General features: G+C 35.7%; 1 long non-coding RNA gene across 1 annotated transcript; it reads right to left on the bottom strand.

The window, feature by feature from the left end:
- Positions 1–703: 703 nt before the first annotated feature.
- On the bottom strand, positions 704–22,632 carry LOC117073112. Its single transcript, XR_004433112.1, has 7 exons — positions 22,567–22,632; positions 20,355–20,451; positions 17,771–17,888; positions 10,892–10,955; positions 5,624–5,748; positions 5,152–5,307; positions 704–1,100 (listed from the first exon to the last, which is right to left on the bottom strand). It is a non-coding gene; the product is annotated as an uncharacterized LOC117073112 (long non-coding RNA).
- Positions 22,633–24,270: the final 1,638 nt, after the last annotated feature.

Raw genomic sequence — 24,270 nt, 5'->3', positions numbered from 1 at the left:
GGGAAGGGGAACATCACACACTGGGGCCTATCATGGGGAGGGGGGAGGAGGGAGGGATTGCATTGGGGAGTTATACATGATATAACGTTATGCACATGTACCCTAGAACTTAAAGTATAATAAAAAATAAAAAAGAAAATAAAATAAAAATAAAATAAAATAAAAATAAATAGATAAAAAAAAAAAGAAATGACATTCAAAGGATAAAAATTAAGTTTAAAGTGGAGTTAAAATTGATATGTCTCACAGATATTTTTGTTATTTCAAATGTACAAAATATAGAAGCTGAAGAAACATCAATAAAATTAAAGAAACTATGAAATTGATTTGATTCTATACAATTCCAAGTGGTAGTTTTAAATAAGCCTTCCTGTTTCGAATAAATTGCCTTGAGCAGAGCTCTTTATGAAATAATGTGCCATTTACCAAAAGCTTGTCTTGGTGTTCTGCTCAGTTAGTGAATACCTTCCATTAAGGTTGGACCAATTACAGAGTAAAAATACTGTTTCAATTTTTTTTTTTTTTTAATTTCCTGCAGACACAAAGGTGAAATGTCTGAGAAACTCTTTCTTAGGTGGATTGGGTTTTCATTTTGTTCCAAATGAGACTGTATAATTTCTTGGGAGCTTCCAGTTCTTAGAGAAGGGTTTTGAAGCTCATAACACATTCATCCCTTTTCAGGCTAGAGTTGAATAAGAGATGGATTAGTTATAGGGATTTTTTGCATGATATAGCAACTCTTGAACTAGTGGCATATTGTTAGTAACAAAGAAATTTCCCAGTAAAAATTGTTGGTTTTGCTTCAGTTTGCAAAATTAATTTGTAAGTGTAGTAGGTGGCTAATGTCTACCTCTTTGCTTATTACACAGATGACACATTAATTTTTATTGATAGATTTCAGTACCACTTTATACTAATTGCATTAGATGCTGTTGCTTTTGACGTCTCTTTGGCTACAGTCTCTCTGACCATAATATTTTATAGTATTCTCAGCATATTTTTATGGTGATTTCATGCATCCAGTGAATACCAGATTTCTATTATTTCCTATTTCAATACCAACTTCACCATCTTGAAATGATCAATTTTATAAATTGCATCTGAGGGGAGACAAAGAAAATAATGAATGAAGGAGTCAATACATTTAACATTCTTTAGTAGAGGTTAACATCTCTACTGAGATGTAATCCCCCAGAGGTTAACATACAAATATAACTAGCACAGCAAGAGTAGAGCTACACTAAGTGAACTCTGATACAGTTGGCTATTTTTCTACTACTGGTCTATTTTTTCACTTATTTGTGTACATACAAACTTAATGTTCTTATCAGCAATGGATAGTTAGATACTTAATTATTCAATACATTTCACATTTGAGTTCAAGTTAATTTGACTGCCAACTTCTAAAGATAACTTTGCAAAGGCCCTTGAGAAATATGATTTAAAATGCTGTACTGTTCTATAGGTAAAAATGTGATTTCAGTCAACCTTCTCTTCCTGTTCCTAGTTAAGTAGAGTGATGGCAAAATAATCTATAGTATCAGGGATATTCCTGTGTCATACAGGTTTGACTTGAAGAACACTGCATTTTCTAAAGCAAATTTATTTTCTGGTTTAGCTTGATTGGAGTTAACATTCAAATGTGTTGGTTTTCCCTTGGAGAGTGAAACCTGAAGTATGTTCCCTTGGAAAGTGGAATTTGAACTGTGTTGGGTGCCAGGGTAAATGAGCCTGGAACTGCTGTATAATGTAGCTCACTGGTCAAAAAATTGATGGCCTGTATTTACTTATAATGGAAAACAAACTATATGAGTGTGGCTTTTCTAAATCTATTACGTGCAAATAATTTGTATTAATTTCATTATTCTTAATTCATTTTAAAGCACTTTTGAGGTTATCTCACTTGAACTTTTCAATGAATTAGTGAGGCCTTAACATAGATCATTATAAAAACAAATAATTTGAGAAAAATTTTAATATATATAATGGCCATAAAACATCCACTTTTTGTATATAATAATGCCACTTTTTTCTTCTAAAGAGTTATTCCAAAGATGATACTAGTAATGCTTAGCAAATTTACAGCAGTTTTAATATTTCATGTACTCTGAGTTTTATAATTTGCATATATAGTTTGTGCTTAGTCCTACATTAGGTATAAAACTTATTTTAAATAAGAAGTATAATTAATTGATACGTGACCAATGAATTTGTGAGCCTATACATCTTCAGTTTCCCAACTTCAGAATCAATTGTTATTTTCTTGATTCCCTCTTTAAGGGCTGCCTTCAACTTTTCCTTTTTGAGAAAATAACTTGAAAAAGAATTGACAAGGTCTTAGAATTTAGATAAGGGCCAGGGCAAAAAAGTATCTAGGACTATGGTAAATAGCGGAATTTCTCCCATTAATGTATACAAAAATACAAGGGGTTATACACTTGGGTTCTTCTACTTGCTTTGAGACTCTCAGTCTTTTAGGGTTATTCTTTCTTTTTTATGATTGTCATGTTATATTCTCAGAGTATGTTCTAAACTTTATTTGTTTTCACAGAAAATTTACTTTATCTCTGGTTCAATGATTTCTTTTATTGAGATCATCATTGGTATACATCCACCTGGTGGTATTTATTAATAACATTCTGTATCTACATTGTTACTTAAGTTTAAGACAGTCTTTATTCTGGGTTTTTCAATCCAGGTGAAATATTATTCTTCATTAAATTACTTCATTTTGTACATTTTAGTAGAGGCATGGTAGAGACCAATTACCTTGCATCCTTCAGTGCTTTTCATGTTTTGAGACAGGGTCTCATTCTATCACCCAGGTTGGAGTGAAGTAACAAGATCATGGCTCACTGCAGCCTCAACTCCCAGGTTCAAGTGATCTTTCCACCTCAACCTCCCAGTTAGCTGCGACTAGAGGCACATGACACCATGCCAGGTGTTTTTTAAAAATTTTTGTAGAGATGAGGTCTCACTGTGTTGGCCAGGCTGGTCTCGAACTCCTACTCTCAAGCAATCCTTCCCTCTTGGCCTTCCAAATTGCTAGGATTACAAGTATGAGACATCGTGCCAGGCTGCCTTCAATTCTTTCAATAGTGATGCTAATTTCTGCAAGTACTCGAAGTATGCAATATTGCTCCTAATTTACTCTCTGTGACCAGTGAATATATAGGGAGACATTTTAGGATCTTTTATTTGACTATTTCTACCATATTCAAGTCAGCTAACCAATACAAGATACGAGAGTCCTTCCAGATGGTGGTATATGTATTCCAATTATGCATTCAAGGACAAGAGGAATAACACCATGGTTTTCCATGGACCTACTGGACCAACTGTCAGAATGACTGGAAAAACTCCATTTGTCACCTGTTATTCATAAACTCCATTCTAGCAAGAGAACTGTGAGAGGGATTTTTGTTTGCTGTTAGATTGATTGGATTTTGTTTGAAGATTTGTTTGGTTCCATTCTATCTTTCTTGGCTCATGATGGTCTCTAGCAATCCTTAAAAACTTCAGTAATCTATTCTTCCCACTTTGCTGTAACCCTGGGAAATGCCTGTAACTCACTTTGGGGAAACTGGAGAACTATTTCTTTCATAAATATTTGTGGTGGCACAGTAGGGTCCTCCCTCAAGTGTTGTAGCCTTTCTTTCAATCACTGGGCCTTGGTCTCTAAACTGACTTAAGTATTCAAAAGAGTGGGAGCCTATAATTTTTCACTGGAGGACTGTCAACTTTCTTCTTGCCAGACCTTGACTATTTTGTTACACAAATGGAAGGATATCCTTGCCAGATGTCTATCTGTCAAACTCCTAGGAACATTGTGATTGATTAAGCATCACCTTATCTCCTGTAGGAAAAAACATTGCCTGAAGTAATTATGCCTTCCTTGCTTCTCACAGCTATGTTCTGCTCTTAGGGCTATGCTCTCCTGGCATCCCATCATCCCTATTGATATTAAATACCCCAGTTCCGTGGCAGTCCCTTTACTGCCTCTGGACTGCAGAGGTCAGTCATCACTGAAATTCTCAAAGTTCAGATACTTTCCTCGTCAAGGCATCCCCTACCACCTTAATTTTTTAAAAAGCATCTTCTGAACCTCCTGGACCTACAAATAGAAAGAATGATTGTTCTTAGATATCACAGAGTAGATTCATTCTGAATTTACTCAACTACTGAAATCTGAGACTTTCTTCAAAATAATGTCAAAGAATTTATATCATCTCTACATCATTTGCTCTAGATTGTGATGCCCAGGCTTCAAAAAGTGATTCCAGAAAATTATGTCCAGTTAGATATTTTTGCCAACATTTCAATCCTAAATCATAGGCGAATACCTTCATGTGATGAATTTTTTTTGTATTTAATTTCCATGTTTTGGTCTCTTGTTCTAACACCTTCAGGATCCATAACCATGCATTTCAATCTGTGTGTGCTAGTTCATATTTTCCAGGTTTCCTCTTTATTTGATATTTAGAGAATTTTTCAGCCTCTTTGGGATGTGCTAAAACCTGATTCTGGTTAGCCTGGAGACAATAGGTGGTGGTGGAGTGCAGGAGTAGAGCAACATTTTATTTGATACCTACTTCAAATGAGGTCTTTGGTCTACTGGCAAAACGGAGGCTCTGATAAGTGGTAAGGAACAGCCTCTGTCAGCCAGGAGGGGTAAGAGGAACTTGGAGATTCCATAATCTTTGGCTCTTCTACTCAAATATTTCCATTCTAATCAATTTTCCTATTATGATCCTGGCATTGACATCAGAGATGCTTCTGATTGCATATCTACTGGGGATCTGACACCGTTATGATCATAATCTGGAGTTAAGTTTAAGCACTGTCTGCTATGTGGCTGCAGCATATCAGAATCTCCTTTAAACTGCAGAAAATCTCTGGCTTTCACAGCATCTTTTATGCAGCTGCATTGATCCTATTATTTTATTTTGCAAGACCTACGATGTCATTAAAATAGGCATCTGAAATTACAATCCTCATAAGTATCATTGTCTCCACAGTGATCAAATGATGCACCCATTTGATTTCCCTAAGCCTTGGTCACAACTAACCATAGGCCAATGTTTAATGATTGTGGTACCACTGCATGTCAAGTTACTATCATCTTCACTTTGTTGTTGTCATCTGACTTACCAACAAGACAGGTGAGCAATCCAGTAATAAAATCTCACTCTGAAGATCTGCATTTGTGGGATACTCTTGGAGAAAACTATCTTGGTCCAGATTTCTTTAAATTTACAGCCTGATTAAACATTGTGAGTGACTTTATTTGGAAATGCAGTAGTTGGGCTGCAAGAATAAAGGGGAAAAAGTGAGGCAAGACAGAGCAGAAGAGAAAATACAAATTGATACATTATCCAACTGGCCACAGCTTCAAAAATATAACACAGCCAGTTTTGAGGTCATAAGGCTCATTTTTCAGACAGGATGTGTAAGCCCACCCCATCCTGAACAGTTTCACAGGCAGAGAAAATGAAAGGGATTACATGTTCATTGCTTTCTGTCTATCTCTGGTTCACTACAGTGTGCTATCTTTCCCAGGCTTCTAGGTTCTGTTACCCAGGCCTTCACTTGGGTAAACCAGATTGCATGAGGTGGTTTTCACCTGAGTCAGGAAGAGTTAGAGGAGACGAGAGTCTCTGTGAATCTGACCAAGTTGTGCTTTGTGCATCTCACTGAGGCATGTACAAAAGAGAACACAGCAAAGTCCATTCTTCACCCTGGAAGAGACTGAGAAAGAGGTGTTAGGAGAAAAAATGAAGAAAGTAATCACAAGGTCACTTGGTTGGTCCAAGATTTTGGAGACAGGCAAAACTGGGATATCTTGAGAGGCATATAAACTTGCTTCAGTTCATTATCTATTTTTGAAATCTCCTTACTTTCATTTTTAGCCTCTTTTACTGTCTATATTGCTGCAAATCTTTGAATCATTTTTTAATGAAACCGGACATATAACCCAAATTCAAGGTGTCTTGCATTTGTGGGAGTTTTTTTGAGCTAATTAACATATGAACTATTCACAACTTTTTTTTATGCTGAGAGCACTTAAAACCTACTCTCTTAGCAATTTTTAAGACAGTACATTGATATTAACCATAGTCACCATATTGTACAATAGATTTCATGAATTTATTCCTCCTGTCTTAAATTTAAGGACTTTAAAGAACTTAAATTTTGTGTCCTTTGACCAATATATCCCTAATTCCCCTCCCTAAGATGTCTTGAATTTGGAGAAAATTAATTATGAAGTACATTTAGAACATCTTAGTTGAAGATACCTGATATATAAGATGAAATTTCAAAGCTTAAGATCAGAGTGAAAAGTATGAATTTAAGAGCTACAAGTTGTAATGTGGGTATGCAACTGATAGCATAGAAAGAGAAGGGAAAACTGCCAAGGACTGAAAGTCTATATTTTACTGAATACAGATGTATGGATTTGACAAAGGGCTTCTCATCCCACTTTCATCACTTTCCCATTAATGAAATCTAAGAGTAAAGGAGAAGAGGCAATTTTTCAAGCTATGTAGACATGAAGATTAGAAGTGAAACTAACATTCGACTAGCAGTTAAGGAAACACTTTCACAAAAATTATTTTATTTAATTCTTACTATGACCCTAACAGACAAGTATTAGTGTAGTTGGTAATATGTATTTCCTCTAAAAATTTGCATTCCAACTGCCTTCTAGGTGGAGAGGTTGGAAATTTAAAAACTAACTTTCTAGATTTCCTTAATCTAGACCATTGTATATAAATTAACTTTCATAAATTAGTTATACTGGTGTGAGATTAAAAGGTCACGAATGTGACAGAGCCCATTCTCTTGGTGATATGGTTGCTGGCTAGCACAAACGTAGGGATCTGGAAATTTGGGGATAACTATAGTGACTGGTTTGATCCAGGGCCTGATGAGTAATTGGGGGTGGCAATTTTCTGACCTCAGATTTGCAGCTTTATTGGACATAGCCTAGAAATCAATAGTTAAATCAGTTCTTTCAGATTCTACAATTTTGCTTTTCAAATTTTTCTGTACAGTCTGTATTAAATCCCTTTTGCTTGAATATTGACATCTCATATTTAGTTTAACTTGTTCCTATGTTGGGATAATTGTAGACACATGAAATGGTAAGAAATAATACAAAGCAAGCATTTGTACCCTTTAAACAGTCCCCCCCACCATGGTACTATCTTGCAAATTATAGTACAATATCTCGACTGGGATATTAATATTGTAACAGTCAAGATACAGTACATTTCCATCATCACAAGGATCCCTCATTTTGCTTTTTTACAATTACACCCAATCCCCTTTCAGTCTATTTCTTAATCACTGACAACCACTAATATGTTCCATATTTCTATAATTTTTTCATTTCAGGAAGGTTATTGTATTCATTGGCTAGGGCTGCCATAACAAAGTACCACAGACTGGGTGACTTAAGCAAGAGAAATTTATGCCCTCATAGTTCTAGAGGCTAGAAGTCCAAGATCAAGGTGTTGGCAGGGTTGTTTTTTGCCTGAAGCCTTCTCTTTGACTGTTAGATGCCTAGTCTTGCCACTCTGTGTGTGTGTCCTAATCACCTATTATTTTAAAGACACCAGGCATATGAGATTAAGACCCACCTTAATGACTTTTTATTACCTTATTACCTCTTTAAAGATCTTATATCCAAATATAATCACATTCTGAGGTACTAGAATTAAGGCTTAAGCATACAAAATTTGCAGAAACATATTCAGCCCATAGCAGTTTTTAAATGTAATCATTTAGTATGAAACCTTTGGGGATTAACTGTTTTTGACTCACTGTAATTCTCTGGAGATTCATTGAGCTTGTTGTGTGTATCAGTAGTTTTTTTTTTTGGGATTAAGCAGTATTTCATGATAAGGATATCCAAGTTTCCTTAACAATTCACTCTTTGAAGATCATCTGGGTCCTTTCTAGTTTTTAACTATTTTGAATAAAACTAATAAACATTCATGTACATGTTTTTGTATGAATGTAAGTTGTTTTTTCCTATGGAAAATTGCTCAAAAAATTTTCAAAATGTTTCTTAGAGTAATTGAACCATTTATATTCTTACAAGTACTTTAGGAGTGATCTAGTTTCTCTGTGTCCTAACCAGCATTTGGTGGTGTCACTTTTTTCTCTTAGGCATTCTGGTAGATGTGTAGTGATATCTACTGTGGTTTACATTTGCATTTCCCTAAAGGCTAATGATGTTGAATAGCTTTTCATGTGCTTATTTTCCATTTCTAAATACCTTTTGGTGAAATGCCTCTGCCTGTGATTACTCATTTTCTAATCAGATTGTTTCTTTGTTGTTCAGTTTTGAGAGTTTTTATAAATTCTAGATACTTGTTCTTTGTTAGATACATTGTTTTCAAATACTTTTGCCTAGTCTATAGCTTGTCTTTTCATCCTCTTGGCAGCTTTTTGCAGACCAAAACTTTTCATTTCAGTGAATTCCAACATACCAGTTTTTCCTGTAACTATCATACTTTTGGCTTAAAATATGAGTTCTTTGCCTAACTCTACATTGTGGAGATGTTCTTCATCCTACCCTTCGAAGAGTCTTATAATTTCTCTTTTTACATTTAAGTTTGTGATCTCTTATGTGTTAATTTTTTTTTTTTTTTTTTTTTTTTTTGAGACGGAGTCTGGCTCTGCCGCCCAGGCTGGAGTGCAGTGGCCGGATCTCAGCTCACTGCAAGCTCCGCCTCCCGGGTTTACGCCATTCTCCTGCCTCAGCCTCCCGAGTAGCTGGGACTACAGGCGCCCGCCACCTTGCCCGGCTAATTTTTTTGTATTTTTTAGTAGAGACAGGGTTTCACCATGTTAGCCAGGATGGTCTCGATCTCCTGACCTCGTGATCCGCCCGTCTCGGCCTCCCAAAGTGCTGGGATTACAGGCTTGAGCCACCGCGCCCGGCCTTTATGTGTTAATTTTTATGTACAGTGTAAGATTTGATTTTTTTGGCCTATGGATTTGTGTCCAATTGCTTCACTATTATTGTTGAAAGAGTTTTCTTTCCTTATTGAATTGCTTTTGCATCTTTGTAAAAAATCAGTTGGGTATATTTGTGTGGGTCTATTTCTTGGTTCTCTATTCTGTTCTGTTGATCTATATGATTATTCTTCTACCACAGTCACACAGTATTGATTACTATACCTATATGTTAAATCTTGAAACCAGAGAAACAGATTCCTTCCATTTCATTTTTCTTTTTCAAAATAGTTTTAGCTATTCTATAGATCTTGTCTATATGTACAAAAAACATAGAATTTTGGTAAGAAGTTTGTTATACCTGTATATTAACTCGGCACAAATTCATGCTTGCTATGTTAGCCTTCTAGCCCACAAATATGGTACATCTTTCCATTTACTTAGATCTTTTTTGATGTTTTTAATAAATGATTTTTAGTTTTCAGGATACAGTTACTATAAATGATTGTTAAATATACCTGTAAGTCATTTTGATTTTTGGAATTAATAAAATATATTGTACTTTCAATTTTGGTATCCACATGTTTGTTGCTAGTAGATAGGAATATAATTGATTTTTGAATTTTATCTTGTGTCATATGACCTTGCTAAACTGATTAGTTCTAGAATTTTATTAGATTGAATTTAAATGTTTACATTGACAGTCATGTCATCTGCAAATAAAAACTTTCATTTTTCCTTTCTGATCTGCATGCCCTTAATTTTTATTTTCTTGCCTTAATCCACTAGCTACAATTTCTAATGTTTATTAAATAAAAATTGTGAGAGCATGTATACTTGCCTTGTTACAGATCTTAGGAGGAAATGTTTCAAACTTTCACCATTGAAGGAGAATGCTAGATGTAGGATTTCTGTAGATGCTGCTTATCAAACTGAGTATTTTTCTACATCAATTGATACGATTTTTTTAAATTAGCTAATTAATGTGGTAGACTATACTGTCAAATATTGACCTTGTTTTGCATCCCTGGAATGAACTTCACTTGGCTATGGTGTATAACATTTTTATATTGCTAAATTGTATGTGCTAATAGTTATAGTAGTTTGTGTATTTCAAGAAAGGGCCTATTTCATCTATTTTGTCCCATTTATGTGCATAGAGTTTTTCATATCTTCTTGATGTCTGCAGGAATTATAGTGATATTCCTGTTTCATTCATGATATTGGTACTTTGTTTTCCATGTCTCTCTTTTTCTCTCTCTGTTGTGCTACATATTTGTCAGTTTTATTGATGTTTTGCAAAGAACCAGATCTTTGTTGTATTGGTTTTCTCTATTGTTTTTCTGTTTTCTATTTCATTTATTTATGCTCATATCTTTATTATTTCTCCAATTCTACTTGGTTTGGATTTATTTTTCTCTTTCTAGATACTTGAGGTAGGAACTTAGAATATTTCCTTTAATTCATTCATTTAATGCTGTAAATTTTTCACTCAACACTACTTGAGATGTGTTCCACAACTACTGATATATTTTCTTTTATATTCAGTACAATGCATTTTTTTAAATTATACTTTAAGTTCTAGGATACATGTGCATAACGTGCAGGTTTGTTACATATGTATACTTGTGCCATGTTGGTGTGCTGCACCCATCAACTCGTCATTTACATCAGGTATAACTCCCAATGCAATTTTTATATCTGACCTGAAACATAGTCTTTATGAGTTACTTAGCAGTGTATGTTTAGCTGAAATGTTCGTTAAATGAATATATTAATCTGCAGCTACTATGCCTTAGATGAAACTATGTACCTGACTATGGAACATCAAATAATTATGCAACTAAAGCTGTCATCTTGTGGGTAACAGACTTGCTAATTTGTAAGTTATGAACAGGTGTTCTACACTCCTTTTGACACCTACCTCTTTTGTCCTGATGCGTCTATCTTGCTTCATACCTGTAGTTTCATGGGGGTTTCCCTACAACCTAATTAGATGAAGAAAAATGCTCAGGCCTGGTTTACAGAAATGTAATCATGATATGATGATACTAACTGGAGTTAATCTGTTACTCATTATAGTTCCGCTAAAGGGTGAATTTATAAAAATAAGGATAAAGAAAAATCCTTCCAGTGACTAGATCTATGAGTGGTGCACTTTAACATCCACTTTATATGAAAAGAGAAACAGTCATACATAAAGATATGGACTTATTCCTGGAAAATATTATCTTGGCTATTTGGTCAGGCATCTGAAAAAAGAAATCTGATATATTAAAGGAAAGTGGGCCAGGAGACTAGCATCCCAAGAGCAAACTTATTTTACTGAGTGGGGAAACTGACTGTGACCAGGGATACCTACAGTTACAACTGCACCATGGGGGAACATAAGAGTAGACCTGGAAACTAAGTGACTCACTAGACTGTCTTTTGGCATTTCCATGGCCAATGAAAATTGTGAATAGATATTGGCACAACAAAAAATCACACTTCTCTGAGTTTGAATTTAATATCTAGGTCACTCCACTCCAGAAAGCAAGCAAACCACATGAGAGAAGATGATGGCTCAGGATGAAGGAAATCTTGACTCCATGGTACTAGATCTTGGGGCTAGCTGCTGCATTGCACACTACAGTTTCAGTTTGTTAAAGTTTGTTAAGATTTTTAAAGCGGTTGAACCTGCATATTCCCTTTTATGGAAGATATGATACCATCCTGTTCTTACATAAGATCCAGATATCATAAAAGGATGCAAGCAGAAAGGCATAAGGGATAAACTGTACCAGCCTCAGTTTAACTATCTGCCTCTTTAAGCCTCTGCCTTTTGCTTATTGGAGAATATGGCATACCACTGCCCTTATTTTCCCTTCTGACACTATTTACTACTACAGCTTGTTTGTTTGGAGGTAAGAAGTGGAATGTACCAGAGTCCCTCTTGATGTCACCATAGTGGGCCACTGCAACTCTAGCACTAAAGCCTCACCCAGAGGGACACACAAAAGTTCTGTTCCTGTCCAAAGATTTCTGACTTAGAGGAAGACATCCAGCCTCAGGGAGTGACACCCAGCTTTTCCAGCAATTGCCTGGACAGGGAAAGGAAGACAATCCAGGAAAGCAAGAAATTTAACGCCCATGGGGAGAATAAAAACGAGGGACTGGAGACTTTAAGAATCTGGAAAGTGAATGTCTTTTCCGTCTTCCTCCTGATGGACTATACTGAAGCAACATGATTCTACATGTCTTTTCTGAAAGACATTTCTTATGGCAAACAGCTAGCAGTGTATTTTTATTATTATTATTATACTTTAAGTTCTAGGGTACATGTGCACAACGTACAGGTTTGTTACATATGTATACATGTGCCATGTTGGTGTGCTGCACCCATCAACTCGTCAGCACTCACCAACTCATTTACATCAGGTATAACTCCCAATGCCACCCCTCCCCCCCACCCCTCCCCACAATAGGCCCCAGTGTGTGATGTTCCCCTTCCTGTGTCCAAGTGATATCGTTCTTCAATTCCCACCTATGAGTGAGAACATGCGGTGTTTGGTTTTCTTTTCTTGTGATAGTTTGCTGAAAATGATGGTTTCCAACTGCATCCATGTCCCTACAAAGGGCACGAACTCATCCTTTTTTATGGCTGCATAGTGTTCCATGGTGTATATGTGCCACATTTTCTTAATCCAGTCTGTCACAGATGGACATTTGGGTTGATTCCAAGTCTTTGCTATTGTGAATAGTGCCACAATAAACATACGTGTGCATGTGTCTTTATAGCAGCATGATTTATAATCCTTTGGGTATATACCCAGCAATGGGATGGCTGGGTCATATGGTATGTCTAGTTCTAGATCCTTGAGGAATCGCCACACTGTCCTCCACAATGGTTGAACTAGTTTACAATCCCACCAACAGTGTAAAAGTGTTCCTATTTCTCCACATCCTCTCCAGCACCTGTTGTTTCCTGTCTTTTTAATGATTGCCATTCTAACTGGTATGAGATGGTATCTCATTGTGGTTTTGATTCGCATTTCTCTGATGGCCAGTGATGATGAGCATTTTTTTCATGTGTCTGTTGGCTGTATGAATGTCTTCTTTTGAGGAATGTCTGTTCATATCCTTTCCCCACTTTTTGATGGGATTGTTTGTTTTTTTCTTGTAAATTTGTTTAAGTTCTTTGTAGGTTCTGGATATTAGCCCTTTGTCAGATAAGTAGATTGCAAAAAATGTCTCCCATTCTGTAGGTTGCCTATTCACTCTGATGGCAGTTTCTTTTGCTGTGCAGAAGCTCTTTAGTTTAATTAGATCCCATTTGTCAATTTTGGCTTTTGTTGCCATTGCTTTTGGTGTCTTAGACATGAAGTCCTTGCACATGTCTATGTCCTGAATGGTATTACCTACGTTTTCTTCTAGGATTTTTATGGTATTAGGTCTAACATTTAAATCTCTAATCCATCTTGAATTAATTATTTTCGTATAAGGAGTAAGGAAAGGATCCAGTTTCAGCGTTCTACTTATGGCTAGCCAATTTTCCCAGCACCATTTATTAAATAGGGAATCCTTTCCCCATTTCTTGTTTTTGTCAGGTTTTTCAAAGATCAGATGGCTGTAGATGTGTGGTATTATTTCTGAGGGCTCTGTTCTGTTCCATTCTGTAGATGTGTGGTATTATTTCTGAGGGCTCTGTTCTGTTCCACTGGGCTAAGTCTCTGTTTTGGTAGCAGTACCATGCTGTTTTGGTTACTGTAGCCTTGTAGTATAGTTTGAAGTCAGGTAGCGTGATGCCTCCAGCTTTATTCTTTTGGCTTAGGATTGTCTTGGTAATGCGGGGTCTTTTTTGGTTCCATATGAACTTTAAAGCAGTTTTTTCCAATTCTGTGAAGAAAGTCTTTGGTAGCTTGATGGGGATGGCATTGAATCTATAAATTATCTTGGGCAGTATGGCCATTTTCACGATATTGATTCTTCCTATCCATGAGCATTGTATGTTCTTCCATTTGTTTGTGTCCCCTTTTATTTCACTGAGCAGTGGTTTGTAGTTCTCCTTGAAGAGGTCCTTCACATCCCTTGTAAGTTGGATTCCTAGGTATTTTATTCTCTTTGTAGCAATTGTGAAAGGGAGTTCACTCATGATTTGACTCTCTGTGTGTCTGTTTTTGGTGTATAGGAATGTTTATGATTTTTGCACATTGATTTTGTATCCTGAGACTTTGCTGAAGTTGCTTATCAGCTGAAGGAGATTTTGGGGTGAGACGATGGGGTTTTCTAAATATACAATCATGTCATCTGCAAACAGGGACAATTTGACTTCTTCTTTTCCTAACTGAATACCCTTGATTTCTTTCTCTTGTCTGATTGCCCTAGCCAGAACTTCCAACACTATGTTGAATAGGAGTGGTGAGAGAGGGCATCCCTGTCTGTCTTGTGCCAGTTTTCAAAGGGAATGCTTCCACTTTTTGCCCATTCGGTATGATATTGGCTGTGGGTTTGTCATAAATAGCTCTTATTATTTTGAGAAACATTCCATCAATACCAAATTTATTGAGAGTTTTTAGCATGAAGGGCTGTTGAATTTTGTCAAAGGCCTTTTCTGCATCTATTGAGGTAATCAGGTGGTTTTTGTCTTTGGTTCTTAGCAAAATTGATAGACCGCTGGCAAGACTAATAAAGAGGAAAAGAGAGAAGAATCAAATAGATGCAATAAAAAAATGATAAAGGGGATATCACCACTGACCCCACAGAAATACAAACTACCATCAGAGAATACTATAAACACCTCTATGCAAATAAACTAGAAAACCTATAAGAAATGGATAATTTCCTGGACACTTACACTCTCCCAAGCCTAAGCCAGGAAGAACTTGAATCCCTGAATAGACCAATAGCAGGTTCTGAAATTGAGTCAATAGTTAATAGCCTACCTACCAAAAAAAGTCCAGGACCAGACGGATTCACAGCCGAATTCTACCAGAGGTACAAGGAGGAGCTGGTACCATTCCTTCTGAAACTATTCCAATCAATAGAAAAAGAGGGAATCCTCCCTAACTCATTTGATGAGGCCAGCATCTTCCTGATACCAAAGCCTGGCAGAGACAACAAAAAAATAGAATTTTAGACCAATATCCCTGATGAACATCGATGCAAAAATCCTCAATAAAATACTGGCAAACCGAATCCAGCAGCACATCAAAAGCTTATCCACCATGATCAAGGGGGCTTCATCCCTGGGATGCAAGGCTGGTTCAACATACACAAATCAAAAGGCAACATAATCCAGCATATACACACAACTGTGTTTTCTTCTAACTCCATGGCCAGGTTTGTATCACACTCCCTAGTACCTATTTTGCCTTCTTGCCTCCCTTCCTTTTCCTTACTAACTCTTCTGGCCTGGAATTTTACCTCTTGATAAACCTTTTGCATATAAGCTTTTCCTCATGTTCCATTTTCCAAGCTAACGCTGGGCAAAAAGTAAAATATGGTAACAAAATTAGTATGAAGTAAAATAGGAAATGTAAAATAAGGATAGTGAATTTATGAAACAAAATACATATCTTATTTATTTTACATATAAATATTGGACGTATACATTCTGGAAGCCAGCATAAAGAAGGAAACACAAATCTTGAATAATTCACAAGTCTAGTAACAAAAAGAATGATCAGAATTAAATTACTCTGCAAATTGACAACATTTTGGACAATTCTGGACTTCTTAAATGACAGAAAATACCTTGTCTTAACAAATTTGCTTATATTTATGAGGTCCTAGTACTACTGAGTAATCCTGAAATGTTTCCAATTATTGTCATGGAGATTGGAATATAATCCAGGTAATATGCCAAGTGCTTTAGTACATGCTAGGTTCTGCTGAAACAAAGCTTGCTATCAAAAATGCCTGTAAACAAACGTATGTGTGTGTGTGTGTGTGTGTGTGTGTATAAGATAGAATAGCACAGTTTCTAACACAGGTAAACTGGGAATTTAGAGGGGACACAGATAATAAATTAGTTACTTCTACAAGAGAACAGCAGGAAAAAAAAAAGGCATGCAAGTATAGTGCATATGGAAACTTAAAGTGTAACTACCATGTGAGATGTGCAACCATGAAAACTTATGGAAGATTTGCGCAACTCAAAGTTGGACCTTTAGGGTCTAGAATATGATTGAATATGAGTGGTGAGTGATGATGTTTAGCAGGTAAACATAAGACAGATTGGTAAACTGCATAGAACCATTCATAGCACGTGAAAGTTGTAGCTCTCCTGTTGAGAAATGAGAGTGCTAAGATTAACATTTAATAGGAAAAGGGAGGGCACATGACATAAGACCATTTATACCACGAAAGGGTCCGTGCTTTCCTGTTAGAAATCATTGAGGGACCTGAAACAATAATCTAACATAGATCTCATTTTAGAAAAATCGTGGTGACACTAATGTTAAAGATGCACATGGATTGGAGAAAAGAGGCAAAATGAGAGACGAGAAATCACTTTGTACTTTATTATGAAAATCAAGTCAGGAGGCAACAGAAGCTTGAGTTAAGACATAGCAAGAACTGTAAAAAGGAACTGCTAAGAGAGATAGCAGGTAGAAATTATGGAGGGAAGTGTAGCACTACTTGGATGCAAAAGAGAATCCTAATATGATGATGATTATCATCATAAAAAATTTTAGAAACTCACTTTTTCTGGGGGTTGCACTAAGCACTTTTCATGAGTTCATATATTTATGTTTGGTGATCGGCGAGATAGCAGTACCATTCATAGTAATACAGTAAACTTAGGAAAAATAAGTTTATACAACAAACGCACCTCTTGTACTTGGAGGCAAAGTCAGACAGTTTCTCTGAATCTGTTTTCATCCACTGGGGATGTTAACTTTCCAAAATCACCGTAGTGTTTAAAAGAGTTAAAATATAGAATGTACCATGACACACAGTGGGTACTCTTCTACCTTTTGATTTGAACAATACAATTCACAACAGAAAGCCCCCTATTTTTTTGTAAAATAAAGGTACTATAATCAAAATATTATAATGTGAGGCTATGCTAATATTGGCCTAAGGTGTTCAAATTTGGGTTCATGATGGCAATTCCAGTCATTGCAACTGAATATTTTCAATTTGTTTTTTGCTAAAATTCTATTAAAACAATGATTTAAAAACTTAATCTTATGCATTTTGAATTTGAAGCTATAGCAAAACTACTGCAACATTCTATCCCAGCAGACATGGAAGACATTTATTGCAGGTACTGTGCAGATTTTCCCCCTTTTTATAAATAGAAGCATAGCTTTGTATTAGAATAAACTGCTATGTAGCTGCTGTGTTTTATTAGACTTGCGATTTTTGCTTAAATAAGCTATCCTTTTTTTCTTACTTACTTTCCTTATTTCTTTGGTTTAACAACTCATTAGCAGGTCACTCACTGTTGAACCCACTAAACTTTTCATTTAAATTTACCAAACAGTTTGTTTTGAAAATATGAGATACTATAAAGCATCCTCACTCAGTGGGTAGCACTGCTTACTTGTGCAAAGCAACAATTTAATCTCCTTGAAAGTACTTCTGCTCTATCTATGATCAGTTGCTATTTTTGCCAGGTAAATAATTATATTTGTATCTTTAACACATGAAGATGTTGAGTGCAGTGCATCCATTTTGTGAATTTATTTCTGAAATTCTCATGACCTTGACTGAGGACAAACAGAGTTTTTACAAATAATACTCTGCCTTCATCTATAAAACTCTGGAGAGTAGAGAAAGTGTCCTATGGAGTCCTTGGGAATTACAAACTCACCGCTGAAATCTTAGCCATTCCCTTGTTCACTGTTAGCTTTCATAGATGACCAGACTCTCCGAATATGGCAAGTAGTCACTGGGATTGTAATATCCATGTGGAAGTCTGTGCTAGTATTCTAAGCACAAAGTGACCGGTTAGCACACATTGTTATTTTACCTGATTAAATCACACAAGCATTACATTGCTTTTCGAATAACAACCAGATCACGAAATTTACTGAAAGCAAACTGTGAGTTAGCCACTCCATGTTCCTCCAGGTAGACAGTCCAGAGAAAAAATGAGGTTTCCAAGGAAAAGCTCATATTGTAAATTGTCAGGTATTAAAAAGAAAAATAAAAGTTTGAAGTCAATTACCCCTGAAAACTTCTGATGAGCAACATTTTGGCTTCATACTGACTAGATAGTGTCAAAAGTAAATTACCCTGTTTATATTTTAAAAATACAGACAGCTTGTCTATTGGATTACCACACTTATGCAGCTAAAATATTTACAGCCATAGAAATTATATTTCTGGCCGGGCGCGGTGGCTCAAGCCTGTAATCCCAGCACTTTGGGAGGCCGAGACGGGCGGATCACGAAGTCAGGAGATCGAGACCATCCTGGCTAACACGGTGAAACCCCGTCTCTACTAAAAAAAAAAAAAAACTACAAAAAAAACTAGCCGGGCGAGGTGGCGGCGCCTGTAGTCCCAGCTACCAGGGAGGCTGAGGCAGGAGAATGGCATGAACCCGGGAGGCGGAGCTTGCAGTGAGCTGAGATCCGGCCACAGCACCCCAGCCTGGGTGACAGAGCGAGAGGCTAGCCATAAGTAGAAAGCTGAAACTGGATCCTTTCCTTACCCCTTATACGAAAATTAATTCAAGATGGATTAGAGACTTAAATGTTAGACCTAATACCATAAAAACCCTAGAAGAAAATCTAGGTAGTACCATTCAGGACATAGGCATGGGCAAGGACTTCATGTCTAAAACACCAAAAGCAACGGCAGCAAAAGCAAAAATTGACAAATGGGATCTCATTAAACTAAAGAGCTTTTGCACACAGCAAAAAACTACCATCAGAGTGAACAGGCAACCTACAGAATGGGAGAAAATTTTTGCAATCTACTCATCTGACAAAGGGCTAATATCCAGAATCTACAAAGAACTCAAACAAATATACAAGAAAAAAACAAACAACCCCATCAAAAAGTGGGGAAAGGATATGAACAGACATTTCTCAAAAGAAGACATCCATACCGCCAACAGACACATGAAAAAATGCTCGTCATCACTCGCCATCAGAGAAATGCAAATCAAAACCACAATGAGATACCATCTCACACCAGTTAGAATGGCAATCATTAAGAAGTCAGGAAACAATAGATGTTGGAGAGGATGTGGAGAAATAGGAACACTTTTACACTGTTGGTGGGATTGTAAACTAGTTCAACCATTATGGAAAACAGTATGGCAATTCCTCAAGGATCTAGAACTAGATGTACCATATGACCCAGCCATCCCACTACTGGGTATATACCCAAAGGATTATAAATTACTCTACTACAAAGACACATGCACACGTATGTTTATTGCGGCACTATTCACAATAGCAAAGACTTGGAATCAACCCAAATGTCCATCTGTGACAGACTGTATTCAGAAAATGTGGCACATATACACCATGGAATACTATGCAGCCATCAAAAAGGATGAGTTTGCGTCCTTTGTAGGGACATGGATGCAGCTGGAAACCATCATTCTAGCAAACTATCACAAGAAGAGAAAACCAAACACCGCATGTTCTCACTCATAGGTGGGAACTGAACAATGAGATCACTTGGACTCGGGAAGGGGAACATCACACACTGGGGCCTATCATGGGGAGGGGGGAGGAGGGAGGGATTGCACTGGGGAGTTATACATGATATAAACGTTATGCACATGTACCCTAGAACTTAAAATATAATAAAAAATAAAAAAAAAAAAAAAAAAAAAAAAATTATATTTCTTATCGAAAACCTATTATCTCTCTTAAACAACCTAATCCCATTTTTAGCCTATTTTGAGGAGGTAATTAGCCATCTCTTTATTCCCAAATAGAAAATAGTTAATCAGATTTTCTTCATCAAACTTCGTCACAAATTTTTTGAATAAAACCCCCCAATTCCATATATACTTTAGCGTTTATTTTTATTGAGCCATACTAAACATTTCATCAAAATTTTTGTTTTAACCAAGAATGTCTGACTTATTAAAAATACTTTTTCTGAAGAACTATTAATCTTTCTCTGGATTTATAATGATAGATTGAAAAAGACAGATAAATAAATGATCTTTTTTTTTGCTAGCACTACTGTATAAAAATTGCCTTATGTAAATACAGCTTAGATAACTACTTGCAGCTGCTGTCTTATGCAGCCTGAGTTTTTGTTTTAATCAATGAGAATTTGGTTACAATAACAAGAAGCATTGTGCTATGTCTTTGGAAATGGCATGTCATGGAGCACCATCTTGTACTCTGTGTTGGGATTCTGTTTTCATAAGTCTACAGGAATAATCCTGCTACACATCAGCAAGAAACATTAGAGATCATACTCACAAGGTACTTTCCAGACCCAAATTGAGTGAGAAGAAAATACTGAAATAAGTAAATCAACCTGCTTTTTCCTTAAGTGAACAATAGAGTGGAAAAAAATCTGGGGAGAGGAGGGAATCAATGTACATTTGTTAATAATGACACCTTATAAAATATTTACTTGTTTTAACTTTTTAGCTTAAGATAACAATAACTCCTAATAAATCTACCCAGCATAGAGATTAGTTTTCCTGGTTATGAGGAAGAGCTTCTGGTTTTGTTAGGAAGTCAATTACATTTTCTATAATGTGTGCATTAAAATAATAGACTCTCATATTGTAGCTCTAGAGTAAGTACATTTTAATTATATTTTATTCAGGTTTATAAAAGTATGATTAAAATATATACTATAGTATACAGAGTCTTAATTCTCAATATATCATTATTGGGTTAAGATACAACAGAAGCTGAGTCAGCAGCAGAGTTTTATTTTGTATGCATCTTTTGGAATGTTTCATAATATTGTAATATCTAAAAATAGGCTACAAGGATACTTAGAAGCAAGAGTAGGAATTTTAGAGGCCAATCAAAATAGTCACATCTATTGGATAAATGCAGCTAGACTTTTTACATCACATTGGCCAGTGATATTGAGGTATCATTTTCTATTAAACCTGTATAATTTATTTTAAAGATATATTGTTTGCTTTTCAAGCTATACCATTATGTCACCAATACTCTTATTTTAACAAGTATTCATATCTTGGGACTCCATATATCTTTGAAATAGCCCCAAACAGGTACTTTTTCAATAGTCCAAGAAAATACCTTTTTAAATTTCTTAAATTATAAGGTTCTAATACAAAATCCATTAAGAACTGAGCTGTAAAAACTTACAGGACAATATGCATCATCTAAATCAAGTAGTCATACATGGAGGGACAGAAAAAGCATATTATAGCTTTTTTAGTGGTGGAAGGGAGTAACATATGCTGCTGTTTCACAAAATCCTTGTTTTACAATAATCTAGAAAACCACTTCATTCATCAGTAGGCCCTTTCTCTTGGATTCTGTATGAAAATCAATGTTTCTGAAATCCCAACTAATTATTTTACTCTTTGCAAGTTTCTACAGTGTTTTTAATGCCTATAGACCTAGGTTCTTGGTGTTCATAGCAAAGAAAGGGCGGGGGGTGACAGACTACAGATAAGGCGAAGTTATTTGCAACTTGTTAGTATTCCATTTATCTATTTATCCATCTGTCTGTGTATCTATGATCAGGTCACTGAGTAAGAGGCAGAAGAAAGTCCTGACCCTTATTTGCAGAGATTTTGTGAAGGATTTGGTTGGCTTTTTACATAAAAAATATTTTGTGCTTGAGGTGTTATGATATATGATATAAATGTGACAAGAGATTTGTAAACAGATCTGGTGACAATTGTATGGGCTAACGTGAAATACCTTGAATTTGAGGTAGAGCAAAGGGAATTGTGCCAACATGACTCATTATCATAGCTCATAATCCATGTACTTTTGTAAAAATATAAGCATTTTCAATAAAAATAATGCTTCAAATATTTTGTAGTAATCAAATCCAATTATGTTTATGGAAGTGATTTGTAAATTATAAAGTCATTTATACATTTTGGTTGTTATTAACCCATAACATGATAAGGAGGCAGTGGTTTGACAACCTGACTATTTGCCTCACCTAGGGAGCTGTAACAACATACTGACTTGGGGCCAGCCTCCAAATTTAGATAGGAATAGCTTGGGATGCAGCTGGACATCAGATCTCTAGGTAATTCTAATGTGCACTTAGGATGAGAAACCTATTTTGAGTATGTAATATGTCTAAGTAATTTACCTATATTATATCTAATCCTTTTACTGACTAGGAGTGATTATTAATATCATGTGCGACCTGAAAATCGAGAAGTTAAAAATAATTTTCAAGTTTGTAAATGATTAAATACGAAACCAGGATTTGAGCCCAAGTATATTCGCCTTCATACATAGCCCTGGTGTTTTGACTGTATCATACAACATATGTGATAATAAAACAGTGTACATAAGAGAACTTACATTTTCTGGATGAAAATAAATGTCAAAGATTTCTAAAGGCAGGCTTCTGTTATACATTTTAGGATGGTGTGAAATGCTCAATAATTATAAAAAGTTGTTTGTAAAAATCTATAAAAAGATTATCTTATAATAACAACCATTGCATGCTTACCTTATAATGATCCACTCCCAGGCACTGCATTTGTGCTACTTCACTTACTTCTCACAGCAACTTTAAGAGACAGATGCTACTATTATTATTTTGCAAAATGAAAATATTTTACAAAAAAATGTTTGGAGGATTACTCAACTACCTGAAGAATACAATCAATCAATGGTAGAACTTGATTCAAACCCATCAGCTGGAGTCTGACCCTATTCTTTCTTAACCAAGTATTTTGTATTTATGGACATGTCCTAAGGAAATAATACTGAATACACAATAAGCTATATACATAAATATGCTTACTGCAATTGCTTTCTTAATGGTAAAAAACTGGAAAAAAAGATTTAACAACAGTGCAATAGTCAAGTAAATTATGGTAGATATTTGCAGTGGAATATTATGTACCTGTTGTGAACAATATTTACAACAATTAAAAATACAGACAAATGTTTATTAGGTCACCTCTAGTTCTGCATAGTATGTAGGAAACTATTAAAATAGTGTCTTCTTCCCTTGCAACAAGAAAAATCCAGATAATTGGTGGAATCATAACTTTTTTTGAGCCCAGCAGAGAGCTGAGACTAGTAAACTTGAATCATGTTTAAAGATTCCCAAGATGGACAAACCCCTCTAAGGAGAGACAAGACATGCCATATGTCTGACCTTTGACAAAGCATGGGAGGTGGTGTTGACTGCTTTCCTAGACACTAAGAAGATACTGACCAAGGTTTTAATGGATTTTGACAGGCCAAGTGGGTGCCAATTTGTCAATCTGATGTTCTAGAGCCCCAAAAGAAGGGTAGTTGAAACTCACTTGAAAGCATTTCTTTATGTGTATATACCACATACTCATTTAGTGCAATGCATGCAATGCATGACACTGGTAAAAGCTTACTAATTTGGGTTTTGCTGCAATTGGATTGATGGGTGACAAGAGAAGGGAATCTGTTTAAATGAATTAGGCATACATTTTACCTATCATTAACATTATTGTCTATTATAATATGTGAATTATAATGATTTTTGATTTTGACATTGGCTGTTAATATATATTATGCCAACTTCATGCAGCAGAATTAGGGTACCTGCCTTGTCAAAGAAAGAATACTGACTTTTGCTTAAACTATTTTTATTCAAATTTACCTGGAATAGAATTTGAAGTTCCATAAATACCTGTAAATATGTACATACTAGGTTCCCTGATTTCATACTTTGTAATAAATTTTTTCAGTTCACAAGGAAAAAAGTCATACAGTAAGTGAAATGATGATTTACTATTTTAATTTCAACATGCAAGTTGTGATTTGGCTCCATAACCAGCTAATTATCCATTGAATTAATTCTGGAACTCCTTAGTGAATTTCAAAGAACTGCTGTATCATTTTTCAAATATGTCACTTCTTTAGTGGTGAGTGAAATCATTTTACGTAGCATTTAACACTAAGGCCTTTCTTTCAGGAAGGCTAAAATGAGGCCCTCTCCCCTTCCCTGGTTTTATTACATGTATATGATACAAAGGAGAGGTACATATACAGAAATAGATCCTCGAAAAGGAAAATCTCTCTTTCTCTCTGGTTCTCTCTCTTTTTCTTTCTCTCTCTCTCACACACACACACATGCTCACACACTGTTGTATCAGCATGTGTTTTTTTGAGCTAAAGCTTCCTTAACACAGATTTCAAATAATAGTCTATTTCTGCCATCCACATT

Source organism: Trachypithecus francoisi, unplaced genomic scaffold (assembly GCF_009764315.1).
Source record: "Trachypithecus francoisi isolate TF-2019V2 unplaced genomic scaffold, Tfra_2.0 Lachesis_group4, whole genome shotgun sequence".
NCBI classification, from domain to species: domain Eukaryota; kingdom Metazoa; phylum Chordata; class Mammalia; order Primates; family Cercopithecidae; genus Trachypithecus; species Trachypithecus francoisi.
Note: the sequence above shows the minus strand (reverse complement) of the source record. Positions and strands in the feature narration are given on the sequence as shown.